The following is a 26,316-nucleotide window of genomic DNA, read 5'->3' on the forward strand; positions in this document are numbered from 1 at the left end:
AAATTTAGTTAATTTTTAATTTTTTTAAATAAACGGAAAATTTAGTTAATTCCTAAAAAAATTCTAAAATAATTATTATTATAGCTTTACGGTTGAAGTTGGTTTTAAATTATGTTGGGTTTGAGTTGATAATTCAACATATGAGATTGAATTATACCGAAATCATTTCTTGCAGGTTCATGCAACTAAAATCATGAACCAGAAGCAAAGGCAAAGCTACAACATCAAACACTCATTCTACGTACACATATTTTACAAATTAAACCTTTTTGTTCTACATGAATAAGAGAATAAGAAAGCAACTAAGGAACTACCTCCCCATCCACAAAACCTGGGAACAATTGAGGGATTGCTGCACCTGTGATTTCATTTCTTTCCATTCTTCCATCCATCGACTAAAGCTCGAATTTTTCGCCAATACATCCTCGGAAACCTCCTTATTCTCTATCAAATTCCTTGCATACGCTTCAAACATGTCCATCTTTTGCCACAACTGCTGCCGCTTCATTACATCCCTCTCACCTCTCACATTGTCCAGCCACTCTCTAGCTTCTTCTACCTTAGCCCAAAAGCATGAATCTTGTGTTAAGCTGGCGAATTTGCTCCTCTTTTTTCTTCCTCTGGATCGCTTCTCTCCTCCACCACTTGTCGAAAATCTCGTACCTCCTTTGCCGTCCATGCTCCATGTAGTGCCCTTGTTCGATGTGCTTACCGTTTCGGTAATAGTCCGCGATGTCCAATGGTTCAACAAGAAGCTTATAGGATTGAGAAGCGTTTACCCACTTTGCCCTCCTGTCGAAATCATGAGGGAGCTTGTTGTTATCCAGCATGTGGATTACACTATCCCAAACTGAGCAAGCCTATGGCGGTTCATGTTGACTCTAGCCTCTCTTCTTGAGGCCCCTCTAAGCTTGAAGGAATCATAATAGCCCATTTGATCATCAGCCTCATCGCAACAGGCTTTGTACCACTCGATTTCAGCTCGAAACGGTACTATCTTCGACAATTTTATTGCTAGATAGGCAGCAGTCAGGTTTGGCTTATCACTGTGATGAGCCATTTGTAGGCATTCCTTGGCCTTTACTGCAACTGGTTCCTTGGCAGTTAGGTCCGAGGACTGCAACGCCAAAGCTACACAGGCTTCATAGCTAGAATCAGGTATCATCCCTTCTTCATGGAAGTTTCTAGCCTTTAAAAGCTGTTTAGAAACTTTAGAAACATAATCTCCGTACTGAGATGATCCTCGATGCTATGGCTCAGTGAGCCAGTCGCCAGCATCAAATACATCATCTTAATAACTGATGCAACATTCTCTACACAAATGGCACCCTCGTGGCAGCAGAAAACATAGCTCCCGAATGGCCAAAACAAGCTCTCCGACGGGTCTTCAGCTTGGGCTACCAATTCCAAATCCTTTAAAACACAGTGAAAAGTGTATCGTTTACATCACTGGGTAGCTGAGACGAAAGGCCTTCAACAGAAAGGTGTGGAGAAGCCATGCAGCAGTGCCAGAACTGCAGCAGGGAATGTATACGAGGAATATGGTTTACAACCTCTGCGAAAAGCAGTCTTGGCATTAGATCATGCTTGGAAACAACATGGCAAAAGTTTCCACCCCATCGTTGGCGGAGAATCGATCGGTGGAAGGCTTCGTTGCCGAGCAATGGAGCGCCGAAGGTGATGCATAGGACTGACATTGGAGGAGACATGGACATGGAGAGCAGATGACAGAGGAGCCATAGAGCTGAAAGAGAGGCTGTTGTTCCTCCTATGCACTGACCTGTTATCACAACTGACTTCACTTTTCCCATTAACACTGCTATCTGCAACACCATATCTAATTAATTACTTTTCTTATTTGGGACAACTTTCAATAATACACAAATAGAACATTGTAAATGATTAGATGAAAATTTTAAATAAAACAACGTTAAGGACTAAATTTACAATTTTTTTTTAAACTTCATAAAAGAACAAAGACAGGTGACAGGACTAGACTCAATGGGAACCAAATATTTATAAAGTGGTATGAAAGCATCCTGAAAGATTTGAAAAGGTAATTCTTTTGTATGACGTTATGTCCCAGTCCCACTCACGGCCAACTACAGCGTACGAAACACACTAGTATTCGCAAACTTGAATTCGATTCAACTTTTGCCAACCGTATTTTTTTTTATTAATATGATATGTTTATAAGTGGTAGTATCTGTTCTAGACTCAATCATTTGACAATGAACACTCAATTACTCTGACAATTTCTGATGCTCGAACTTCATGCCTCTAGAAATAACAATCATTCTCCTTTAACCACTAAGTTAACTTAGTTCGTGTACTTAAATAAACACATTTTTTTATATTAAGCCTAAGTTTAAACATAAACTCTAATTTTTCTTTAACTACTTTCTTCGTTTCCGCCATTCTTTCTCCCTCAAAATCATCTCTTTGCTCCTTATTACAGCCCCTCCTACTCTCTCCGTCATCGTCACAGCCAAAATGCCTCACTTCTTCATTCTTTATCCGTCCCTCAAATTTAATACTTTCCATTATCATCCACAAATATAGACATTTTTTTATCAAACCCATCCTTGTTTTATGCGATTTCATAATTTGCTCATTTTTTTCTCCCCTTTTTTCATAGATCTTATTTGTTTGATTAGAGTTGGTTTAAGATTAGAGTTGACCCCAAGTACCCAACCTTGACAAGACCCCAAAACAAAACAAATGAACCCCGACATCATTGGGAATTGAACCTGTTCCTAAGAAATTGCCGACATCACTCGGGACCACTGACTGTCAATTATACTGATGACTTATTCCACGACATTGTATGAATCTAGACTTAAAGTATCGATCTTTAAGCACCCCCAAAAAATAAAACTATGGAGATTTTCAAGGAAGACCCCATTATTGACGCGTTGGGGGGGGGGGGGGCTAAAGATGATGTATGTCTATCATTTCATTGTTTATGTCGTAGTTTCACATAGTGAAATAAGATTTGTTTTTCTATTAGAGTTTCTCTCTCATAGTGAAATAATAGGTTAACTGACCAATCTGCCTTTTGGAATTTGATATCAAATCTCATTCTCTTTCACAATTTAGGTGGTGTTTGGTTCCTTGAAATCCCTTAGAATTAGGGAGAATTAAAATTCAATTCTATCACTTTCTCATGTTTAGTTCAAGTTTTCAAAGAATGAATTAGAATTTGATATCAAATCTCATTCTCTTTCACAATTTAAGTGGTGTTTGGTTCGCTGGAATCCCTTGTAATTAGGGGGAATTAAAAATTCAATTTCACCACTTTCCCATGTTTGGTTCAAGTTTTCAAAGAAGGAATTGGAATCCAATTCCATCAAGGGAGAGAAAGTAAATTTTATCTATAACATGATGAAATGAAATCATTTGGAGGAGAGAATGTGAAATTTGACCATAATACCCTCATCAATCTTTTGCTATTCGGGTCGGATTTTTTTTAAAAAAATTTGGGTTCGGGTCGGGTCAGGTTTTTTAAGTGTGATATTCGGGTCGGGTTCAGGTTGGGTCGGGTCAGGTTTTTTTAAGTGTGATATTTGGGTCGGGGTCGGGGTCGGGTTTAGGGTGAAAAATACCCGACCCGACCCGAAAAATATAAATAATTTTACCTTATATATTTAGGAATAATTATAATAATACCCCTCTATATATAATTTTTTTCAATTAAGTCATTGTTTTTATTGAATAAAAATCATTTTTTTATTATTTCGGGTCGGGTCGGGTCGTGTGAAACTTTATTTTGGTCGGGTCGGGTCTCGGGTGGAGGTTCCCTTGTTTTCGGGTCAAGTCGGGTGGACCAAAAACCCGACCCAACCCTACCCTAATTAGGATGATTTTAACTTATGATGTTTATTAGTATGATTTTTAATAATTTATTGAAATGAATAATCAATCAATAAAATGAAAATTTAATATTTTTTAAATTGTTATAATATATTGCTACATGTAAGTTATAAAACAAACTAAAATTAAGCAAAAAAAACAAGAAGGGCAATTCTGTTATTTTACATTACTGAAATCAAATTCATCTGATATGTCTGCGAACCAAACAAAATATGTAATTGGATTCCAATTCAATTTCCTTCCAACCAAACAGGTTTCAGATTTCAATTCTTTCAGATTCAAATTCCTTCACAAATTCCAATTCCCTCAAAAATATTCCAGCGAAACAAACGCGACCATAGGATTTGAATATAAAAATGAATGTGTTATTTTACTTTCTTTGGGGGCTTACACATTGTTACATTTAGGTAATGGAGCTTTCACACCAATTAGTCTAAAACAAACACGGGAGAATAAAAATAAGAGAAAATAACCTCAGTGACCAAAAATGCCTTATAATATACGATTTTAACCAACTTTTTTTGGATTTACCAAAATGACCAACTAAATCGCAATGCGATCGATAATTCGCAACGCGATCTCCGGTATCGCAAATCAGTTTCCAGATTCGCAACGCGAACTTCGACTATCGCAACGCGAACTTGGACTATCGCAATGCGATTTACATATTCGAATTGCGATAGTCCAAGTTCGCGTTGCGATAGTCCAAGTTCGCGTTGCGATTTTCCAAATTCGTTGCGATAGTCGAAGTTCACGTTGCGATTTATTCCAAATTCGTTGCGATAGTCGAAGTTCGCATTGCGATTTTCCAAATTCGTTGCAATAGTCGAAGTTTGCGTTGCGATTTATTCCAAATTCGTTGCGATAGTCGAAGTTCGCGTTGCGATTTATTTAAATTCGTTGCGATAGTCCAAGTTCGCGTTGTGATTTATTTTAAATTCGTTGCGATAGTCCAAAATCGCAACGACTGATGATATTGCATTTGTTTCTTAAGAATTTTCTCTAAAAAGATAGTATTCGTGCGGAAGTGTCGAAGACACGTATTACCACGACCACGAGACGAGACGGACGGCGGCGACGCGCGAGAGTCCCCCTTGTTCTCTATCACTCAACAAGGAAGTGAGAAAGCCAAGCCTTAAATACCATTCCCAATAGTGTTTCCAATACTATGTGGGATTGAGCATTACCAACACTTGTTTCCAATACAATGTGATTATTCGGGAAACAATTAACAATCATGCACCTTAAAACAACTAAATCAGCAATCAATTGCATTAATATTATATGATTAAATATGTCATAATTAAAGGTCAATCTACAATCAATCGCGATTATTACAATTTTAAGCAAAACATTCAAAAATAATATCACTATTTAAGGCTCAATCCCACATAGTATTGGGAACAAGTGTTGGTAATGCTCAATCTCACATAGTATTGGAAACACTATTGGGAATTGTATTTAAGGCTTGGCTTTCCCACTTCCTTGTTGAGTGATAGAGAACAAGGGGGACTCTCGCGCGCCGCCGCCGTCTCGTCTCGTCTCGGGTCGTGGTCGTGGTAATACGTGTCTTCGACACGTCCGCGCGAATACTATATTTTTAGAGAAAATTCTTAAGAAACAAATGCAATACCTGTAGATGCTTAATTTGTCTGGGCCTATATCATGGGCAATTGAAAGTAGTTTTTGGGAGTTGAAAACAAAAATGATTAGAAGGCAGTTAACAAAGAGGAGCACGGCTGGGGAATTTTGAAAAAAACTGAAAACGATCAGTTTAAAGGGAGTAACCGCTGGAAACTAAAGAAGGGGGTTATCACCATCACAGGGAGTTAACTACGAAAAGGAGGAGGAACAAAAAAAAGAAGAAAAAACAGGAGCACAGAGGAAAAACAGAGCAGAAAAATTACACAGACAACAAGGGCATTAGGATAGGAAGGAGAGACCATTTTTTTTTCTACAGATGACAGAACAAAAAATAGAAAACAGTGTAAACAACATTTTCATATATTACCAGATCAAACACTGTAAACGAAAAGAGAGGGGAGCTTGTTGGTTCTTTTTTTTCTACAGAGAAGAAAAAGCATTGTATAAGGGTGGATTTTTCCTTTTTAATTGGAAGTCAAATGAAACGGTGGAACTCCATTTTTCATTGAATCAAAGCAACACATAGCCTCAAAAGGGTATTTGTTTTCAATTTCCATTTTCCATTGCTTTCATAATGTTCTTGTGTGTGTCTATGTTTGAAATCAGAACCAAAACAGAAAAATAAAGGGAAAGTAGTAATGTTACCTTAGTAGTTGGGGTCGTATCGTCGGAGAGGGGAGGCGTTGAAGAGAGAATGAGGCCGAGAGGTCGAGATTGTTTTTGAATCTGTTTTTTTAAAATTTCTAACGAGATTTAGACTCAAGATTGAAGGTTAGCAAGGCGAGATGAGGGTTGTAAGGAGTTCGGGATCATTGATTTAGGTTATTGGACCACCGTTTACGGTGGTCGGGGTTATGAGTTAAGGGCCATGGTCGGTTGTGAGTGGAGAGAGAGGGGCTGAGTGGTTTAGTTTGAGTTGGGTTTAGGTTTAGCTTATAGTTAGGTTTTATATATTAAATTTAGGGTAAATTGTTTTCGTACCCCTTAACTTTGGCTGCATGTTTTCGTTTTAGTCCCCTATAGGATTATTTCGTTTTATTGTTTAATTGTTATGTCTTGATTTCGTAAATACGCAAATTCTTGAACTTTATATTTTAGATTTGTGAAAATTAAAAATCATACTTTAATCCCCCAGGATTTAATGCTTATTTATAATTTAGTCACTTGTATAAGTTTGTTTTCTGATTTGAACTATTTTATTGTCCTAATGCTATTTTTTTCAGATTTGTTTTTCTGTTTATTGGTTTGGTCTAATTCTGTTAATGCTTTAGCTTTTATGTCTTAATCCCCTGTCTATTATTATTAGCATGGTTGATTTTAATTACATGTTTATTTTTGTTTAATCCCTAATTAACTTAGTAATTATTCAATTTAATCTCTTGGTTCACCATTTTTGGGAATTTATGTTTTTGACCTTAGACTTTGAGTGCATTATGTTTCAGTTTTATGCATCAGTTTATTTTTAATTTGTATAATTGCCGCATTTTGCTTCCCGATTCAATAATTGTTATTTATTTAGTTTGCTTAAAGTCTTGCATGTGTATGTATATAAATATACATATTTCTCTTGTTTTTTTTTATATTAATTCGTGTTATACCATATTTTTAGTAGTAGGTATGATGGACTTACGTGCATAGCTTGACTTATAAATAAATAATCGGACTAAGGGTAATACACTTTTAATTTAAAATTGTTGAAGTGGGCAGTCATAACTGATTTGAGGTCCGCTTTTAATGATTTTAAAATAAAAGTGTATCCCGAAAGTGAAACAAAAAATTGATTCGTCACCTAAAATTTGGGAACGAGAGAAAAAGAAATGTTCGTTTATTTAAATATATCGAGAAAAGGTTGTTATATCTTTAAGATATGGTCTCGATATTTGTAAATAATCGAACATTCTTTATCTTTCTAAAACGACTCGGTAATTTTAATTTAATTTATTTGAGTGCTTTTGAATGTTTTTAAATTTACATCTTTGTTTTATGAGATCAAAAATCAAAATAAATTCGAATTTGTAAAGTTCATTGCAAAGACGTTAATTAATCGACTAGGTACCGATTTAGGGCGTTGTGGGGGTGTTAATCCTTCCCCACACGTAACCGACTCCCGAACTCGGATTTTGGTAACGCATACCTCAATTTGTTGTTTTAATTAAAATTAATTTTTATTTAAAATGACAAAGCATTTTTGGGTGCCCAATCATACCCTAATCAAAGATTGGTAGCGACTCTTCGAACCGTATTTTTCGATCGTAAAGGAAATTCAAAATTTTTCGAAACGAGATGTCTTTTAAATCACATTTGTTTTTAAAATAAAAAGAGACAATTAAGAATTAATGTGGTTTTCAAAATCTCACCTTTTTTCACCTTTAAGAAAAAATCGTTTCGACAGCTTGGCGACTCTGCTGGGGACCTTTTTTAGAGAATCAAGCCGATAGTCGATTAATTAATTGTCTTTGCAATTGAAAATTACAAATTCGTTTTAATTTGATTTTTGATCCATTGTTTGGTTTTTAATAATTTTTGTTTGTTTGTATTTTGATTTCTTTAATTTAATTCGATTGACAATTAAATAGTTGTACTAATATGTTTGCTAATGGTTTCAGATTTAGGAAATTTTGAGTGTTTTTATTGTGTTTTTCGCTTTTCCTCACACACTGCACAGTTGCATTATCATAACATGAGCTAAAACCCCGCTCTGTCCTATTTAAGTAGGAGTAAGAGACTATGCCCTCGTGTGGTTTTCACCTCCGCATGGGATAGTGGATCGCTCCTAGAGCTCACGCCTTATGGTCCTCGTGATGGTAATCACCTCCGCATGGACATAAGGAGGTGTGTTCCCTCGAAATTGAACTCGATCCCCTAAAGCCTATTATGGGCCAGGATTGAGGGTTTGGCAGCCTAAGGGGGCACCGACAAGGACAATTCGAGAACCTATTACTTTAGAACCGAACCCAGCATATAGTGAATATAGAGCCCGAACTTAGGTTGAGCCAAACCCGAGCCTTAAGAATCCCGTGAGGAGGGTACACAAGGAAAAGCTTTTTTGAGTCATTTATTTTCGTTTTTTCGAATAAATGCATGCGAATTAGATATCATGCGGTTAGGTTTATTTTTTGAACAAGTATGCGAATTAGATATCATGCGGTTAGGTTTTCTTTTTGTGAATAACGAGGCATGGGGTATATATCATGTTGGGTAGGATCTGATAAAGCATGATTGGGTAGTCAGCATATGTGGGTAGGATTTTTGAACAAATTATTATCTTGAATTAATTGCTTCATGTTTACTAACCGATCTTTTGTTGTTTTTGCCTTGTTTCTTTTATGTTTTGCATTGCATTGTCCATTACATGGTGTTGATTTGGGGTCGATGTCCATATAGAAGACCAGTAATATGGAACGAACGGTTCAAAAAGAGGTTGAGGACAATGCAGATGTTCTGAGGTGGTCGGAACAGTCCCAATTGACCAATGGAGACAGCGTGATGCCTGGATACGTATCGGAGTTATTTGGTTATACTCACATCAACGTGCGTCAGAATGATCTAAGTGAGCTAAAGGAGATATGGGGAAGATGGGAAGCAGCCGATAAGGAGATGTTTTATCAGTTGTACGGCGATATTACTTATCTTCTGGATGTTCCTATTGACAGAAATCTGTTTAGAGCATTGGCGCAGTTCTGGAATCCGGCTTATAGCTGTTTCACATTTGGTAGAGTAGACCTGACACCAACAATAGAGGAGTATCAAGCATTGGTCCATTGTCCGAGGTCCCAGATAGATAGAATATATACCAAGCTGCCAGTCACTCATTCATTTAAGAAGAAATTACTATTGATGACCGGAATGAGTGAAGATTGGGTAATCAGAAACATTAAGAAGAAGGGAGACAGTGAGTGCATCTCTTGGGCTGCTCTGAAAGAAGTAATTGCTCATCATCCTGATAAGAGAAAGAAGCTTGACTTGTTTGCTTTAGGGATTTATGGGCTTGTTATTTTTCCAAAAGTGTTAGGATATGTAGACGTATCAGTTGTTGACCTGTTTGAAAGATTAGACAAGCGCGTGGATCCTGTTCCAGCTATTCTAGCTGAGACGTTCCGGTCTTTGAGTTCTTGTAGGCGCGAGAGAGAAGGACGCTTTATAGGATGTGCGCCTTTGCTGCTAGTGTGGATTCTGAGTCATTTCAAACATGTTGAAAGAGCACCAGGACGAGTATTTCTAGACGGTTTCTCACCTTTGAAGGATTTTCTTTCTAAAGAGTGGCCTGGGGGTTTTACCGAAGAAAAATGGATGGTCATCTTCAAGGATATCAGGGATGGAGATATTTTGTGGCGAGCTTCGTGGAATACCTCTTCGGATATACTTTACATATGTGGAGAGCGAGATTGGGTTCCTTTGCCAGGTATATGGGGTTCTGTTGGGTATGCTCCGCTACTAGTTTCCAGACAGTATGGATCGAGGCAGTTCATTCAAGCCACGTGGGACTTGGTAGGGTCGGATTTTGCATTCAAATGAGATCAGTATAAGGGTAAAGTTAAAGGGGTTGCTGAGGCCTGGAAGCAAACTCGTCGCGTGAATTTGTTCACCTATGATCTCGAGTTATCTCAAGAGTACGAGCAGTGGAGAAGCGGTCGAGTAAACGATAACATCCCGATAGTGAATCCTGAAAATATTCAGCTGGTGGAAGAACAGTTGAGAGTGGTGCCATCTCCATTAGAGTTAGCCAAGCGCGATTTCGAAGCAGAACGGAGACAATGGAGAATGACTTTACAGAAATTGGAAGATGAAGTGTATCAAAAGGGATTGGAGATTGACATTCAGAAGAGTAGAGCAGATCGAATTGAAAAAATGGAGAAGCAACTTCGGCTAGACTTTGACGATCTTCGGTCAACTTATCAGCGAATGGTAAAAGCTCAGACAGGTTCTAGCTCGAGTAAGTCTGTTGAATTGAGGCAAGAGGTGGCGAGCCTCAAAAGGGTAGCCGGAGAGAGTCAAGAAGAGCTCAAGCAAAGCAGGCACCAAGTGAAAATTTTATCGAAAGAAAAGGATTCTTTAGAGCAGCGGTTACAAAAGAGTCAAGCCCAGAATGAGAAGTTGAAGGAGAAAATTTCAAGTTTAGAGACTGCATTACGACGATACCGAAACAAAGAAGGTAGTTCGAGCCAGGGAGAGGTTGAAAGTTTGAAAAAACAAGTGAGTGAGCTTGAAGCCATGGTTCAAGATTTTCATAAGCAAGCAAGTGAGTTATCGATAGTTCCTTATGAGGGGGATATACAGTGGCGTTTTCGATGGGAGCGAGCTCAGGCAAGAGTTAAACAAATAGAGGACTTTATTGCTTGTTACCTAGACCACGCGCGGGGGATAGCTCAATATTTGGTCGTTCTATCTGAGGAAGCTGCTGATGTGACTGAAGAACTGGATCCCGAGGCTGAAGAAAACTAGAAGATCGTGGAGTTGCTAGCACATGTACAAGAAATAGGAGAGATGGTGCAGATTTATTTGTGATATATTTCAACTTTGTAATTGAACGTCGTTCTAATATAAAGAGTTGTTCTAAGGAGTCGTTCCAAGATCAACACCCTGCATTTTGCATATGCATTTTTAATGCATTTAATTTTTGCATCGCATTTTATTAATTCATAATCATATATTTTATATTCATTAATAAATATCAGCGATAACAAAATGACTCTGTGACAGAGTAATACTGGAAAATCCCAAGCATACCTACAGAACCAGGAAGAAAGTTATGGAAGACAAACTTGCCCAAATTGAGAAGGCTCAGTCGGAGTTACAAGATAATATCAAGAAAATGCAAGAAGATATGATGAATGCCCAAAAGGAGATGTTTGCCAAGTTTGCGAGTATGTTGGATGGAAGAAATCCAGAACATGGGAAAAGCCCTATGCCAGAAGGTGTAACTGAAGACCCACTTCATCATCCAGGGTTAACCCCAGAACAATCTCAGAATGTTCAAGTGACCCATGTTCATGTCGGGAAGGTGCACATTAATCCAGTCGGTGCTTCTGTTAACGTACAGCCTGGATCTAGTTCGTATCAGGAAGAAAATCAATATCATCAAGTTCTGGACCTTGATGAAGAAGCCAAGAAGGACCAAAACAATCTGTTGGAAGAGAAATGGAAGTAGTTAGAAAGAGAGGTCAGAGCCATGAAGGAAGATACCAGTGTCTATGGATTTGACGCAAAGGAGTTAAGTCTAGTTCCTGATCTGGTCTTGCCTCCAAAGTTTAAAGTTCCTGACTTTGAAAAGTTTGATGGTACCAGGTGCCCCTCTGCACATATCACAATGTTTTGTAGGAAGATGACCGGATACATAGGGGACGATCAATTGTTGATACACTGCTTTCAGGAAAGCTTAACTGGCTCGGCAATCCGATGGTATAACCAGCTGAGTAGAGCTAATATTAAATCGTGGAAAGACTTGGCTAAGTCCTTTCTTGAGCAATACAAACATGTGAAAGATGTTAGGCCCAACAGGATGATGTTGCAAGGAATGGAAAAGAAGTCTAACGAGAGTTTTAGACAATATGCTCAAAGATGGAGAGATGTAGCAGTGTAAGTCCACCCGCCATTGGAAGAGGAGGAAACAAATATGCTTTTTGTCAACACCTTAAAGGCTCCTTTTTTCTCGCATCTTATCGGTAATCCTTATCGAAGTTTTGCTGATGTAGTTACGGCGGGAGAAATGATTGAAATGGCTGTTAAGAGTGGGAAGCTCGAGGGAGGAGAGTCTAGTAAGAGACCACTAACGAGGAAAAAGGAAAACGAAGTCAGTAATGTGAGGCAGTACGATTCTAATAACATCATTGTTTCCCGTCCTCAAGGAGCAGGGTCGTCAACACAAAATGATAATAGACAAGGGGCAAGGGACCAGAGGAGAGAGAGGCCTCAATTTGACCCCATCCCGATGACTTATAAGGAATTGTTTTAGATTTTGTATGATCGACATGTGGTTTCGCCGTATCACGTGACACCAATGCAACCTCCTTTTCCCAAATGGTATGATGCTAGTGCTCAGTGTGAGTACCATGCAGGGAACCCTGGGCATTCCATTGAGAATTGTACTGCTTTTAAGAAGGTTGTCCAAGCTTTGAGAACGAGGAATGTCATCAACTTTGGTGACAGTGAGCAGCCAAATATAGCTCAGAATCCGTTGCCAAGCCATGCAGGGGCAGGAGTTAATGCGATTACTGAAGAGAAAGGAAGGAGAATTGTAAGGAATGTTGGTGAGGTGGTATCACCCATGAGTTGGGTGTGGTGCCAGATGGTCCGGGTAGGATTGTTGAAGCCCAGTTTGATGGGTGAACAGTTTAACAGTGGAGAGGTGTGTCAGTATCATAACAGTGAAGGACACAGTATTCAGCAATGTCCTGACTTCCTATCTTTGGTACAAGACATGATGGACAGTAAAGAAATTGAGTTCTTTAGAGAGATTGCTGAAGAAGAGGAAGCGGAAGTTTGCGTTTCAGAAGGATCGTCTAAAGGGGTATACAATGCTAGTTGTCCTCTAATTATTACTCCCAAAAATCGAGTTGCTGTGAAGGTAGCCCCGAAAGTGGTTATTACACCTCCATCTCCATTCCCATATCGGGATAATAAACAAGTGCCTTGGAGATATGATTGCCAGATGGGAGATGTAACAAAAGAGAATGAGGAAGTAGATGAGGTGGGACGCTTTACTAGAAGCGGTAGGTGTTATTCTCTTAATCCACCTAAAGAGTCTGAGAAGAAGGTTGCAGTTGATAAAAGGAAAAAAGTGGATGTGCAGATAGAATAGGATAAGCCTGTTATCAATGAACCAGTAACCGAGAGTGAAGCGGTAGAATTTTTGAAGTTTATGAAACACAGTGAATACAGTGTTGTGGAATAGTTACACAAGTTGCCTGCCGTATTTCTGTTTTATCATTACTTTTGAGTTCAGAGGCCCATAGGAATGCTCTGTTAAAGGTTTTGAACCAGACTTTTGTTCCGAAAGAGTTGCCCATTGAAAAGTTAGATCGGTTAGTTTCCAATGTACAAGCTAATAATTTCTTATCTTTTTCTGAGGATGAAATCCCTTCTGGGATGATGGGTAGTCAGAAGGCTTTGCACATTACAGTTAAATGTAAAGGGCATGTGTTGTCCCAGGTCTTGGTTGATAATGGTTCAGCTTTGAATGTGATGCCCTTAGTGACTCTGAAGAAGCTTCCATTAGTTAGTACACTTATGAGAACCTGTCAAAGTGTGGTTTGAGCTTTCGATGGGACTAAAAGAGAAGCGTTGGGCAAGATTGATGTTCCTCTGAATATTGGTCCAGCAACTTATGAAGTGGAATTTCTTGTAATGGACATTATGCCTACGTACAATTGTTTGTTGGGAAGGCCTTGGATTCATCAGGCCGGTGCAGTTCCGTCCACATTACACCAGAGACTGAAATTTGTGATTGATGGAAGGTTGGTATGTATTCATGCTGAAGAGGACATTATTGCTTCTGTTTCTACTACTGCTCCGTATATTGAAGTTGATGAGCAAGCCGTCGAGTGTTCTTTCAGATCGTTGGAGTTTGTCAATGCTACGTTTGTGGCCGAAGGCAAGAAGATACCAAAGCCTCGATTGTCAAACTGTACCAAGATGGGGCTTAAATTGACTCTTGGAATAGGAGCAAAAGTTGGAAAGGGTTTAGGCCGACAGTTGCAAGGACCGGTGAATCCCATATGCCCTATTACTAAAAAAGATCGATTTGGTTTGGGATATCAGCCAACTTCGAGGGATAAGATGAGGGGAATTAAGAAGGTCCAAGAAATCAGAAATGCCAGATTGGCTGGTGAAGACCTTAGCTGGGAACCCATGACCTTCCCGCCGTTGAGTAGCATTTTCATGTCTGGGGGGCATATGTTTCAAGGGAATTCAAGGAACACTGAGACGATGGTTGAGAATGCTTTGGGAGATTTAGGTATTAATGTTATAACTGATGATGAATCCGAGGAAATGAGAGCTATGGGCATTTATCCTGCACCGCCGGGCTTCGTGTTGAACAATTGGACCGCGGAAGAACTGCCTGTAGTTTACAAATCTTTTACAGAGTAATGCACTGGAACTTTCTCCCTGTTGTTCATACCCTGGGGCAATAGGTGATTTTATGTAAAGGGTTAAGCTGTTTGTTTTTTCTTGCTTTCAATAAAAGATGCATTCTGTTAGTTCCAAATGGCAAACATTTTCCCATTCATTTCATTCATTCATTCTTTGTTGTATATATGTATGTATTTATTTATTTCTATTTATTTATATGGGAAAAGATCCTCCCATATGTATATATGTATATATATCTTATCTTTCATTATTTTTTTTCAGGAGCTCAGATATCAATAATATGAATGCTAATGACTCTGACCCGGAGATTGATTTCGAAAAGCCTATATGTCAAGGGGAGATCGAGGATTGTGATGATGATGAAGGATGTGAACTACCTTCTGAATTGCTGAAAATGGTGGAGAATGAAGATAGGCAGATTCTACCTCATAAAGAGTCTACTGAAAGTTTGAATTTGGGGACGGATGAGGATAAGAGAGAAATAAAGATTGGTACCACTCTGTCAGTTGGAGGTCGACATGATTTGATAGAATTGCTTCAAGAATACAAAGATGTGTTTGCTTGGTCATACGAAGATATGCCGGGTTTAGATACAGAACTGGTTGTTCACAAAAACTACCAATAAAGCCTGAATGTAAACCGGTACAACAAAAACTGAGAAGAATGAGACCCGAGATGCTGCTCAAGATTAAAGAGGAAGTGAAGAAACAATTTGATGCCGGGTTTCTTAAAGTGGCCAAATATCCTGAATGGGTGGCTAATATTGTCCCAGTACCGAAGAAGGATGGGAAAGTTCGAATGTGTGTTGACTACAGGGATCTCAACCGAGCTAGTCCAAAGGATAATTTTCCTTTGCCACATATAGACACTCTAGTGGATAATACTGCTGGAAATTCTTTGTTCTCTTTTATGGATGGTTTCTCTGGCTACAATCAAATTAAGATGAACCCTGAGGATATGGAAAAACGACATTCGTTACCATGTGGGGAACGTTTTGTTATAAAGTAATGCCGTTTGGACTGAAGAATGCAGGGGCAACATATCAAAGGGCCATGGTGACGTTATTTCACGACATGATGCATAAAGAGATAGAAGTTTATGTCGATGATATGATTGTCAAAGCCAAGACAGAGGAAGAACATATTGGGAATTTGAGAAAGCTTTTTAAAAGACTAAGAAGATGCCAACTAAAACTCAACCCAAATAAATGTACTTTTGGGGTGACATCTGGAAAGTTGTTGGGTTTCGTAGTAAGCCGAAAATGAATTGAAATAGACCCAGATAAAGTAAAAGCTATTCAAGACTTGCCAGCCCCATGAACACAAAAAAGAAGTCAGAGGATTTTTGGGGAGATTGAATTATATAGCTCGGTTTATTTCACAGCTGACTGAAAAGTGTGATCCCATATTCCGCCTTCTTCGTAAGAATAACTCAGGAGAATGGAGTGAAGACTGTCAAAGAGCTTTTGAAACAGTGAAGAGATATTTGTCGAGCACTCCAATTTTAGCGCCACCCATCTCAGGCAAACCCTTGATTCTTTATTTGTCAGTTTATGAAAATTCAATGGGATGTGTGCTGGGGCAACGTGACCAAACTGAGAAGAAAGAAAGGGCTATCTATTATCTCAGCAAGAAGTTCACTGAATGTGAGACAAGATACTCACCCATTGAAAAGTTGTGTTGCGCTTTAGTATGGGCTACCCGAAGGCTTAGACAATATATGTTGTATCATACTACTTGGCTTATATCCAAGCTTGATCCCTTGAAATATCTAATGGGTGTGCCTGCATTATCTGGAAGATTAGCTCGTTGGCAGATCTTATTGTCCGAGTTTGACATCCAGTATGTAAACCAGACGGCAATTAAAGGAAGTGCTATAGCGGAATTCATTGCAAGCAGGGCTTCGGAGGAATATGAGTCGTTGAGCTTTGATTTCCCAGATGAATATTTAATGGCTATTTCGGTAGAAGAAGCAGTTGCATCCACTAGCAAATATTGGAAGTTGAACTTCGATGGTGCTTCAAATGCCATGGGACATGGAATTAGGGCAATTTTGGTCTCACCAGAGGGAGAGCATTATCCTTTCACCAGTCGGCTTAATTTTGATTGTACTAACAATATGGCTGAGTATGAAGCTTGTGTTCTGGGTCTTAGAGCTGCTGTTGAACGCAAAGTAAAAATGCTCAAGGTGTATGGAAATTCAGCTTTGGTAATATACCAGCTCAGAGGAGAATGGGAGACAAAAGATCCCAAGCTTGTAGAATACCGTAAGTTAGTTATGGAACTTGTTGAAGAATTTGATGAAGTAACTTTCAATTACCTTCCCAGAGAAGAGAATCAAATGGCAGATGCCTTAGCCACACTGGCAGCAGCGTTTAAGATGAACGAGCATTCAAATATGATGCCCATTGAAATGAAGGCTTATGAGTATCCAGCCCATTGTTTTAATATTGAAGAGGAAGAAGATGGAAACCCCTGGTATTATGATATCTTGCAATATATAAGGTATCAGAGTTATCCAGAACAGGCTACTGAGAATGATAAGAGAACCATTAGAAGAATGGCATCAGGGTATGTGCTTGATGGTGAGACCCTATACAAGAAAAGTCTGGATCAGGTCTTGTTAAGATGTATGGACGCGAAAGAAGCCAAATTGATTCTTGAAGAAGTGCATGAGGGAATATGTGGTACCCATGCTAATGGGCATGTTATGGCTAGGCAGATTATGAGATTTGGGTATTATTGGTCAACTATGGAAACAGACTGTATCAATTATGCCCGAAAATGTCACAAGTGTCAGATTTATGGAGATAGGATACATACTCCTCCTCATCCGTTGCATGTAATGACAGCTCCGTGGCCATTCTCAATGTGGGGCATGGATGTTATTGGACAAATTTCGCCCAAAGCTTCAAATGGTCATCGCTTTATTCTGGTAGCCATAGATTATTTCACCAAGTGGGTAGAAGCAGCTTCTTACGCAAATGTTACCCAGTCTACAATATGCAAATTTTTGAAGAAGGAGATCATTTGTAGATATGGTTTGCCCGAGAGGATTATCTCCGATAATGCGTTGAATTTAAATAATAAGATGATGGACTCGGTCTGTAAACAGTTCAAAATAAAGCATCATAATTCCACCACTTATCGCCCAAAGATGAATGGGGCAGTAGAGGCGGCCAATAAGAACATCAAAAGGCTCATAGAGAAAATGACTGAGACCTATAAGGATTGGCATGAGAAGTTGCCCTTTGCTCTGTTTGCTTATCGAACTCCAGTACGGACTTCAACTGGGGCAACTCCGTTTTCTTTGGTTTATGGGATGGAAGCTGTCTTACCTATTGAGGTGGAAATTCCCTCACTTCGGATTTTGTCAGAGGTAAAGCTTGATGAGGCAGAATGGGTCCAAGCTAGGTATGACCAGTTGAATTTGATTGAAGAAAAGAGATTGAAAGCTATTTGTCATGGTCAGATGTACCAAAAACGTATGATACGGGCACATGGTAAGAAAGTTCGCCTTCGAGAATTCCATGAGGGAGATTTGGTGCTTAAAAGGATTTTGCCTATTCAGAAGGATTTCAGAGGAAAATGGATGCCCAATTGGGAAGGACCTTATGTTGTCAAGAAGGCCTTTTCTGGGGGAGCTCTAGTCCTAACTGAAATGGACGGATCAGAATTACCATATCCAGTAAATTCCGACGCTGTTAAGAGATATTTTGCTTGAAGAAGAAATAAAAGAGAAAAGAAGAAAAAATGAGAAAAAAGAAAAATGATGGAAAAAACGAAAAGGAAAAAAAAGAAGAAAAAATGGAAAAGGGAAGAAAAAAATGAAAAATGAAAAAAGAGAAAAATGAAAAAAAAGAGAAATAAAAGGAGGGTTCAAGATGAAAACCCGAAAAGGGCGTCTTGGAACCAAAGGAGGTCTCAAGTTGAAAACCCGCAAAGGGCGACTTGAGTTGAATTTGAAATTCAGAATTCGTGCATGGTGGAAGGTTCTGAATTAATTTTGGAAGTGGAAATAGCTCCTGATATGGATAGTAAAAATGACAGTTGGTGATCAGGGATGAGACTAAAGATTAATGAGTCTCGATTGAAATAACCAAGAGAAATTGAATGCACATGAGATTCAATACTGGTTTAGGGCATCTAATGATAGAGATTTGGGAATTTAGAAGTAGCTTCATACTCTTAAGCATCACAATTTTGGAGATCCTTTTGACAGAAGCTACACTCGAGATATTCTAACGGCGTGCCAGTTCAAAAGCATTTGCATTATTGATATTTGAAGACGCCTACTCTTTTGTTCTTTTACTGTTTTCAGTTAAAAGTTTGCCATTTAGTTGCCTAAAATTCTCTGTATTTATATAAATAAAGAGATGTATTTTCTTGTTCGTTTCCCTTTTGTAAGTATCTTATTTTGAAATGTTAAAACATATAGCTTAACTTGAAGTACATGAGATCATTTTGTATTATTGTGCAAAAGGTTTTGGAGAATGCAGGTATTCTAAAGTTGACAATGGTTTAAACATTTGAGCTTGTGTGGTTACGGGAAAATGAAATCTTGAAGTTCGTAGAAAATTTCAGCCATTAAAAGATGACCCTAAGAGATTATTGTTTGTCGAGAAATTGGTCAGGGATACTGGCGGATTTCAAGAAAAGAAAGAGTCAAGGTTCTGTTAAGGCGAGAGATATGGAATTGAAATTGTCAACTGGGGTGAACTGATCAAACGTTCTGTGCCCAAGATGAAGCCGAGTTCCATCGAGATCAAAAGGAGATAGAGTTCCTTCAAAGAAGAAAACACATTGAATTGCATAATTGCATACATTTTAGGCATGAGTAGGATCATGGCATTCATAATCGCATGATGGCTTAAATATCTACAGGTTTCCCAGGGATAGTTGAAGATTGAAGATATGAAAGCATCAAGATGAAGATAACTGGTCTTGAGATTTTGACAAGAATAATGTTTATACGAAAATTGAGTCAAAGCAGATTCAAATATCCAATGGCTCCAGACAATTTTTCACGATGGAGATGGATTTTCAAAAATTTTCTCAACTTCTAAATTTTTTTAGTATAATATTTTTCAAATATACATTCATGATGAATAATGTTTGATTTTCAGGTTTGACCTTTGAAGCAAATCATCTATAAGCCTTCACGAAAGAGTAGTGAAGCAAATTCGTTTGTTGAAGATTGAGTCCTATACTCTCTGAAGGAATAGGGAGCGGACAAGTTTGTTGAAGATTGAGTCATATACTCTCTGAAGGAATAGGGAGCGGACAAGTTTGTTGAAGATTGAGTCTTATACTCTCTGAAGGAATAGGGAACGGACAAGTTTGTTGAAGATTGAGTCCTATACTCTCTGAAGGAATAGGGAGCGGACAAGTTCATTGAAGATTGAGTCCTATACTCTCTGAAGGAATAGGGAGCGGACAAGTTTGTTGAAGATTGAGTCCTATACTCTCTGAAGGAATAGGGAGCGGACAAGTTCGTTGAAGATTGAGTCCTATACTCTCTGAAGGAATAGGGAGCGGACAAGTTCGTTGAAGATTGAGTCCTATACTCTCTGAAGGAATAGGGAGCAGACAAGTTTGTTGAAGATTGTTCGAGTTCTATACTCTCTGAAGGAATAGAGAGCGGACCCGTTTGTTGAAGATTATTCGAGTCTTATACTCCCTGAACGAATAGGGAGCAGACACGTTTGCCAAAAATTGTTCGAGTCTTATACTCCTTGAAAGAAAAGGGAGCAGACCCGTTATTTGAAGATTTTTTCAAGTATCACTTCTCTTGAAGTAACAGTAATATTGAGTGGTTTAATCTTTTGAAGTTCTCATGACCGGACAAATTCGACCATCTTTTGATCTTTGCTCTATTCTCGTTGCACAACAATGAGCAAAGAGGGACAACTGTAGATGCTTAATTTGTCTGGGCCTATATCATGGGCAATTGAAAGTAGTTTTTGGGAGTTGAAAAAAAAATGATTAGAAGGCAGTTAACAAAGAGGAGCACGACTGGGGAATTTTGAAAAAAATTGAAAACGATCGGTTTAAAGGGAGTAACCGCTGGAAACTAAAGAAGGGGGTTATCACCATCACAGGGAATTAACTACGAAAAGGAGGAGAAACCAAAAAAAAAAGAAGAAAAAACAGGAGCACAGAGGAAAATCAGAGCAGAAAAATTACACAGACAACAAGGGCATTAGGATAGGAAGGAGAGACCATTTTTTTTTCTACAGATGACAGAACAAAAAATAGAAAACAGTGTAAACAGCATTTTCATATTACCAGATCAAACACTGTAAACGAAAAGAGAGGGGAGCTTGTTGGTTCTTTTTTTTCTACTGAGAAGAAAAAGCATTGTACAAGGGTGGATTTTTCCTTTTTAATTGGAAGTCAAATGAAACGGTGGAACTCCATTTTTCATTGAATCAAAGCAACACATAGCCTCAAAAGGGTATTTGTTTTCAATTTCCATTTTCCATTGCTTTCATAATGTTCTTGTGTGTGTCTATGTTTGAAATCAGAACCAAAACAGAAAAATAAAGGGAAATTAGTAATGTTACCTTAGTAGTTGGGGTCGTATCGTCGGATAGGGGAGGCGTTGAAGAGAGAATGAGGCCGAGAGGTCGAGATTGTTTTTGAATCTGTTTTTTTAAAATTTCTAACGAGATTTAGACTCAAGATTGAAGGTTAGCAAGGCGAGATGAGGGTTGTAAGGAGTTCGGGATCATTGATTTAGGTCATTGGACCACCGTTTACGGTGGTCGGGGTTAGGAGTTAAGGGCCATGGTCGGTTGTGAGTGGAGAGAATGGAGAGGGGCTGAGTGGTTTAGTTTGAGTTGGGTTTAGGTTTAGCTTATAGTTAGGTTTTATATATTAAATTTAGGGTAAATTGTTTTCGTACCCCTTAACTTTGGCTGCATGTTTTCGTTTTAGTCCCCTATAGGATTATTTCGTTTTATTGTTTAATTGATATGTCTTGATTTCGTAAATACGCAAATTTCTTGAACTTTATATTTTAGATTTGTGAAAATTAAAAAATCATACTTTAATCCCCCAGGATTTAATGCTTATTTATAATTTAGTCACTTGTATAAGTTTGTTTTCTGATTTGAACTATTTTATTTGTCCTAATGCTATTTTTTTTCAGATTTGTTTTTCTGTTTTATTGGTTTGGTCTAATTCTGTTAATGCTTTAGCTTTTATGTCTTAATCCCCTGTCTATTATTATTTAGCATGGTTGATTTTAATTACATGTTTATTTTTGTTTAATCCCTAATTAACTTAGTAATTATTCAATTTAATCTCTTGGTTCACCATTTTTGGGAATTTATGTTTTTGACCTTAGACTTTGAGTGCATTATGTTTCAGTTTTATGTATCAGTTTATTTTTAATTTGTATAATTGCCGCATTTTGCTTCCCGATTCAATAATTGTTATTTATTTAGTTTGCTTAAAGTCTTGCATGTGTATGTATATAAATATACATATTTCTCTTGTTTTTTTTATATTAATTCTTGTTATACCATATTTTTAGTAGTAGGTATGATGGACTTACGTGCATAGCTTGACTTATAAATAAATAATCGGACTAAGGGTAATACACTTTTACTTTAAAATTGTTGAAGTGGGCAGTCATAACTGATTTGAGGTCCGCTTTTAATGATTTTAAAATAAAAGTGTATCCCGAAAGTGAAACAAAAAAATTGATTCGTCACCTAAAATTTGGGAACGAGAGAAAAAGAAATGTTCGTTTATTTAAATATATCGAGAAAAGGTTGTTATATCTTTAAGATCTGGTCTCGATATTTGTAAATAATCGAACATTCTTTATCTTTCTAAAACGACTCGGTAATTTTAATTTAATTTACTTGAGTGCTTTTGAATGTTTTTAAATTTACATCTTTGTTTTATGAGATCAAAAATCAAAATAAATTCGAATTTGTAAAGTTCATTGCAAAGACGTTAATTAATCGACTAGGTACCGATTTAGGGCGTTGTGGGGGTGCTAATCCTTCCCCACACGTAACCGACTCCCGAACTCGGATTTTGGTAACGCATACCTCAATTTGTTGTTTTAATTAAAATTAATTTTTATTTAAAATGACAAAGCATTTTTGGGTGCCCAATCATACCCTAATCAAAGATTGGTGGCGACTCTTCGAACCGTATTTTTCGATCGTAAAGGAAATTCAAAATTTTTCGAAACGAGATGTCTTTTAAATCACATTTGTTTTTAAAATAAAAAGAGACAATTAAGAATTAATATGGTTTTCAAAATCTCACCTTTTTTCACCTTTAAGAAAAAATCGTTTCGACAATACCACCAGTCGTTGCTATTTTGGACTATCGCAACGAATTTGAAATAAATCGCAACGCGAACTTCGACTATTGCAACGAACTTGGAATAAATCGCAACGCGAACTTCGACTATCGCAACGAATTTGGAATAAATCGTAACGCGAACTTCGACTATCGCAACGAACTTGGAATAAATCACAACGCGAACTTGGACTATCGCAACGAATTTGGAATAAATCGCAACGCAAACTTTGACTATCGCAACGAATTTGAAAAATCGCAACGCGAATTTTGACTATCGCAACGCAAACTTGGACTATCGCAATGCGAATATGTAAATCGCAATGCGATAGTCGAAGTTCGCGTTGCGAATCTGGAAACTGATTTGCGATACTGGAGATCGCGTTGCGAATTATCGATCGCATTGCGATTTAGTTGGTCATTTTGACAAATCCAAAAAAAGTTGGTTAAAATCGTATATTATAAGACATTTTTGATCACTGAGGTTATTTTCTCTAAAAATAATAACAGTAACCTCATTATTATTATTATTATATCACCTTCCATGTCTTCAATTCTCAAAGATGCAACAACTATTTTCCCACTGATATTTTTTGTTCAACTCCATTGATTGTTTTATTGAGTGTTCAAATATGAAGTTCCCCTGGGATGGTTTTACTATGCGGCAACTAATTTAAGGTGATTTTCAATCTAAAATATTATTATGTTCGACTTAAAAAGTTATATTAATTTATAATATTTGCTATTACAATTGAAAATGCTATACAATGATAGTTTTAGGGTTTACGATAGAAAAAATTATACATATTGTAATAATTTCGGTTACAATAAAAAATATTATGAAAAAATTAACATTTTCGGTTTAACCTAAAATATTATTCTGTTCAACTTAAAAAATTATATTCTTGATAATATTTTCAATTACAATTAATTTATGCCGTTTTTTAGTCTTATATTAATAAATTATATTTTAGACTCCCCTAATAACATGTTCCCTGGTAACTTAGAATCATCATTTTATCTTCATTTCAGCTAGTTGGTTAATTAACTAAGGCTTGGGGTTTAAGTAATTTTAACACCACAAGCCAACCCAATTTCATAGAGTATAATTTTGGTGATTTCCATATAATTCAATTACCATGAGTCTCACAATTTTGTTGATCAGATTCCCCAACAATATCTAATTAATCCCCAAAATCCACAGCATACCTCATATCAATCTCGTAACTGGGTTTTTGTTTATTAGATATTAATTTAATTAAAAACCGATTTGGTTTTGTTTGTTGATTTCTTCTTCATATTTCATGAAACTAAAACAGTTAAGTTTCTGGTAACTGGGTGTATGCCTGTACATGTTTACAGATTTACAGATCAACGCTAGAATCGATGTGGTTTGTATTGGATTTTTAAATTTAAAAGGAACAATTAAATGAATTAAATCCTCAGGCACAAACAAAGGAAACAGAAACGAAAATTTATATTCAGTAATTGCAGCAAAAGGAAAAAAAGAAAACTAACCTGGATTTGAAGACTCGGAATCATTGAGAAGAAAAGCTTTAACATGCCACGATGCACCTTGATGGGCTCCTCCGCTTCGCTATGTCGATAAAGCGGAGCAAAAAGGCCACCGTCTTCGGCATCCAAAGCCACCAGATTTCTGCAGTTCTGATCCGACCCAGCACTCATTTGTATCCCAGAAAAAGCGATATAAGCCACGCTTCCAATCTGTTGGACCAGGTAAGCCCCCGGGAAGCTGGTGTTTGCTATACTGCATACCCTCCATGCCTCCTCCAACAATGGCGTCGACGCAAGAAATGTTGCCAGCGTCTCGCTCATTTCGAAATTGTTTTGGCCGCTTTGATCGGCAATTAATTCCCACAGTTTGGATTTGGGAATAAAGAATTTTCCAGTCAAAATTGGAAATTGTAGTGGAAAATTAAAAAGAAAAAAAAAATGAGTCGAGTTACTTACCATGAAGCTTCGGTTTCCATATTATGAAAAAGTTGTTTTTGCTATATATATTTTTTTTCTCTTTTCTTTGGTTCTTTCTTTCTTGCTTTCTTCCCCGGTGGTGGTGCTGAATCTTCTATTAGGGACAACAACAACAACTAAATATTGAAATATGTGGTTTCAACTTTGAACTTGAATTGAATCAAAGTGGTTTATTTTTAGGGTCAAATACATTATAGGTCACTAAATAATACCTAAATGATCATTTCAGTTAATAAATTTTTAAACTTATAAAACAGTCATTAAATTATCAAACTATTATAAAACAATCACTATTTTTATAATAATTTAATAAATTTAATGATGATTTTATAATTATTTAATAAATTTAATAATCATTCTACAAAATTTAAAAGTTCAATTCATAGAACTTAATAGCTTTCTTATCTGACCCATGAACTTGAAATTTTAGTTGTTCTGACAATTGTTCAACTTTTTTTGTCACATCACCATTTGAAATTTTTTAAATATAATTTTTCAAGTTATGCTGTGGTATAATCTTTAAATATCAGGATGAAATTCAGTCTATAGTTATTTTATTTATTATTATTTTATTAAATTAATTATTATATAAATTGTATAAATCATACTTTTAGATAATAATAATAGTGATTAAACTTATATTAGATAATAATAGATAAGAATTTAATATTAAAGTGTTATGTCAAAAAAAATTTAAAATCAAAATATTAAATTTAGAAGAGTAAGTATATTTGATCGGCATGTCAAGTTAGTAATTTTTATTCTCCAATATCCCCTTAAGTTATAAATTTTAAATTTATTACGAGCACTCTCCTTCTTTATTCTAGAGTTCTTATCTTCCTCATCTTTAGATAAGAATATGATTAAATTTAAAATATGTAAAAAAAAATATCATATTTAAAATGATTCCAAGTTTCACAAGTAATGTAGATAAAAATATGATTAATCTGGACCGACTTGTGTCGCACACTTAGTTTTGGTAAATAAATCTCTTAGTAAGATTTTCTTTTTTTGCATATGTAACCCCCTAAACCCGGCCTATGCGTTTCGACTAAGTCTAGTGGATCACATTATGATTATTAAAGACATTTTTCGAAACCGTTATTCCATCAATATAAAATCACATTATAAATAACATGAAATTATAAACAAATTATACTATCAAAATCCAACTCGTAAATATAGTACCAATAAATAATAATTTAATTTAAAACACGTCTTCAAATTCAATATCACAATAAACCGAGCAGTATTAGCAAAAGAGTTATCATTATAAAATCCGATATTTTAAAATAAGGTCCATGTCACCAAAATAAAGTCAACTTGCCAGATAAAAAACATTACAATTTGATTTACTTCAAGAGATATGTTGATCCTCCAAGTGCTCGAACCA

General features: G+C 36.9%; 1 pseudogene; it reads right to left on the reverse strand.

Annotated features, from left to right (window-relative positions):
- Positions 1-146: 146 nt before the first annotated feature.
- Positions 147-25,011, reverse strand: LOC120184550 (annotated as a pseudogene).
- Between the last annotated feature and the right edge of the window lie 1,305 nt (positions 25,012-26,316).

The sequence above is a fragment of the Hibiscus syriacus genome, unplaced genomic scaffold (assembly GCF_006381635.1).
Source record: "Hibiscus syriacus cultivar Baekdansim isolate YM2019G1 unplaced genomic scaffold, ASM638163v2 tig00112921_pilon, whole genome shotgun sequence".
In the NCBI taxonomy this organism is placed as follows: Eukaryota; Viridiplantae; Streptophyta; class Magnoliopsida; order Malvales; family Malvaceae; genus Hibiscus; species Hibiscus syriacus.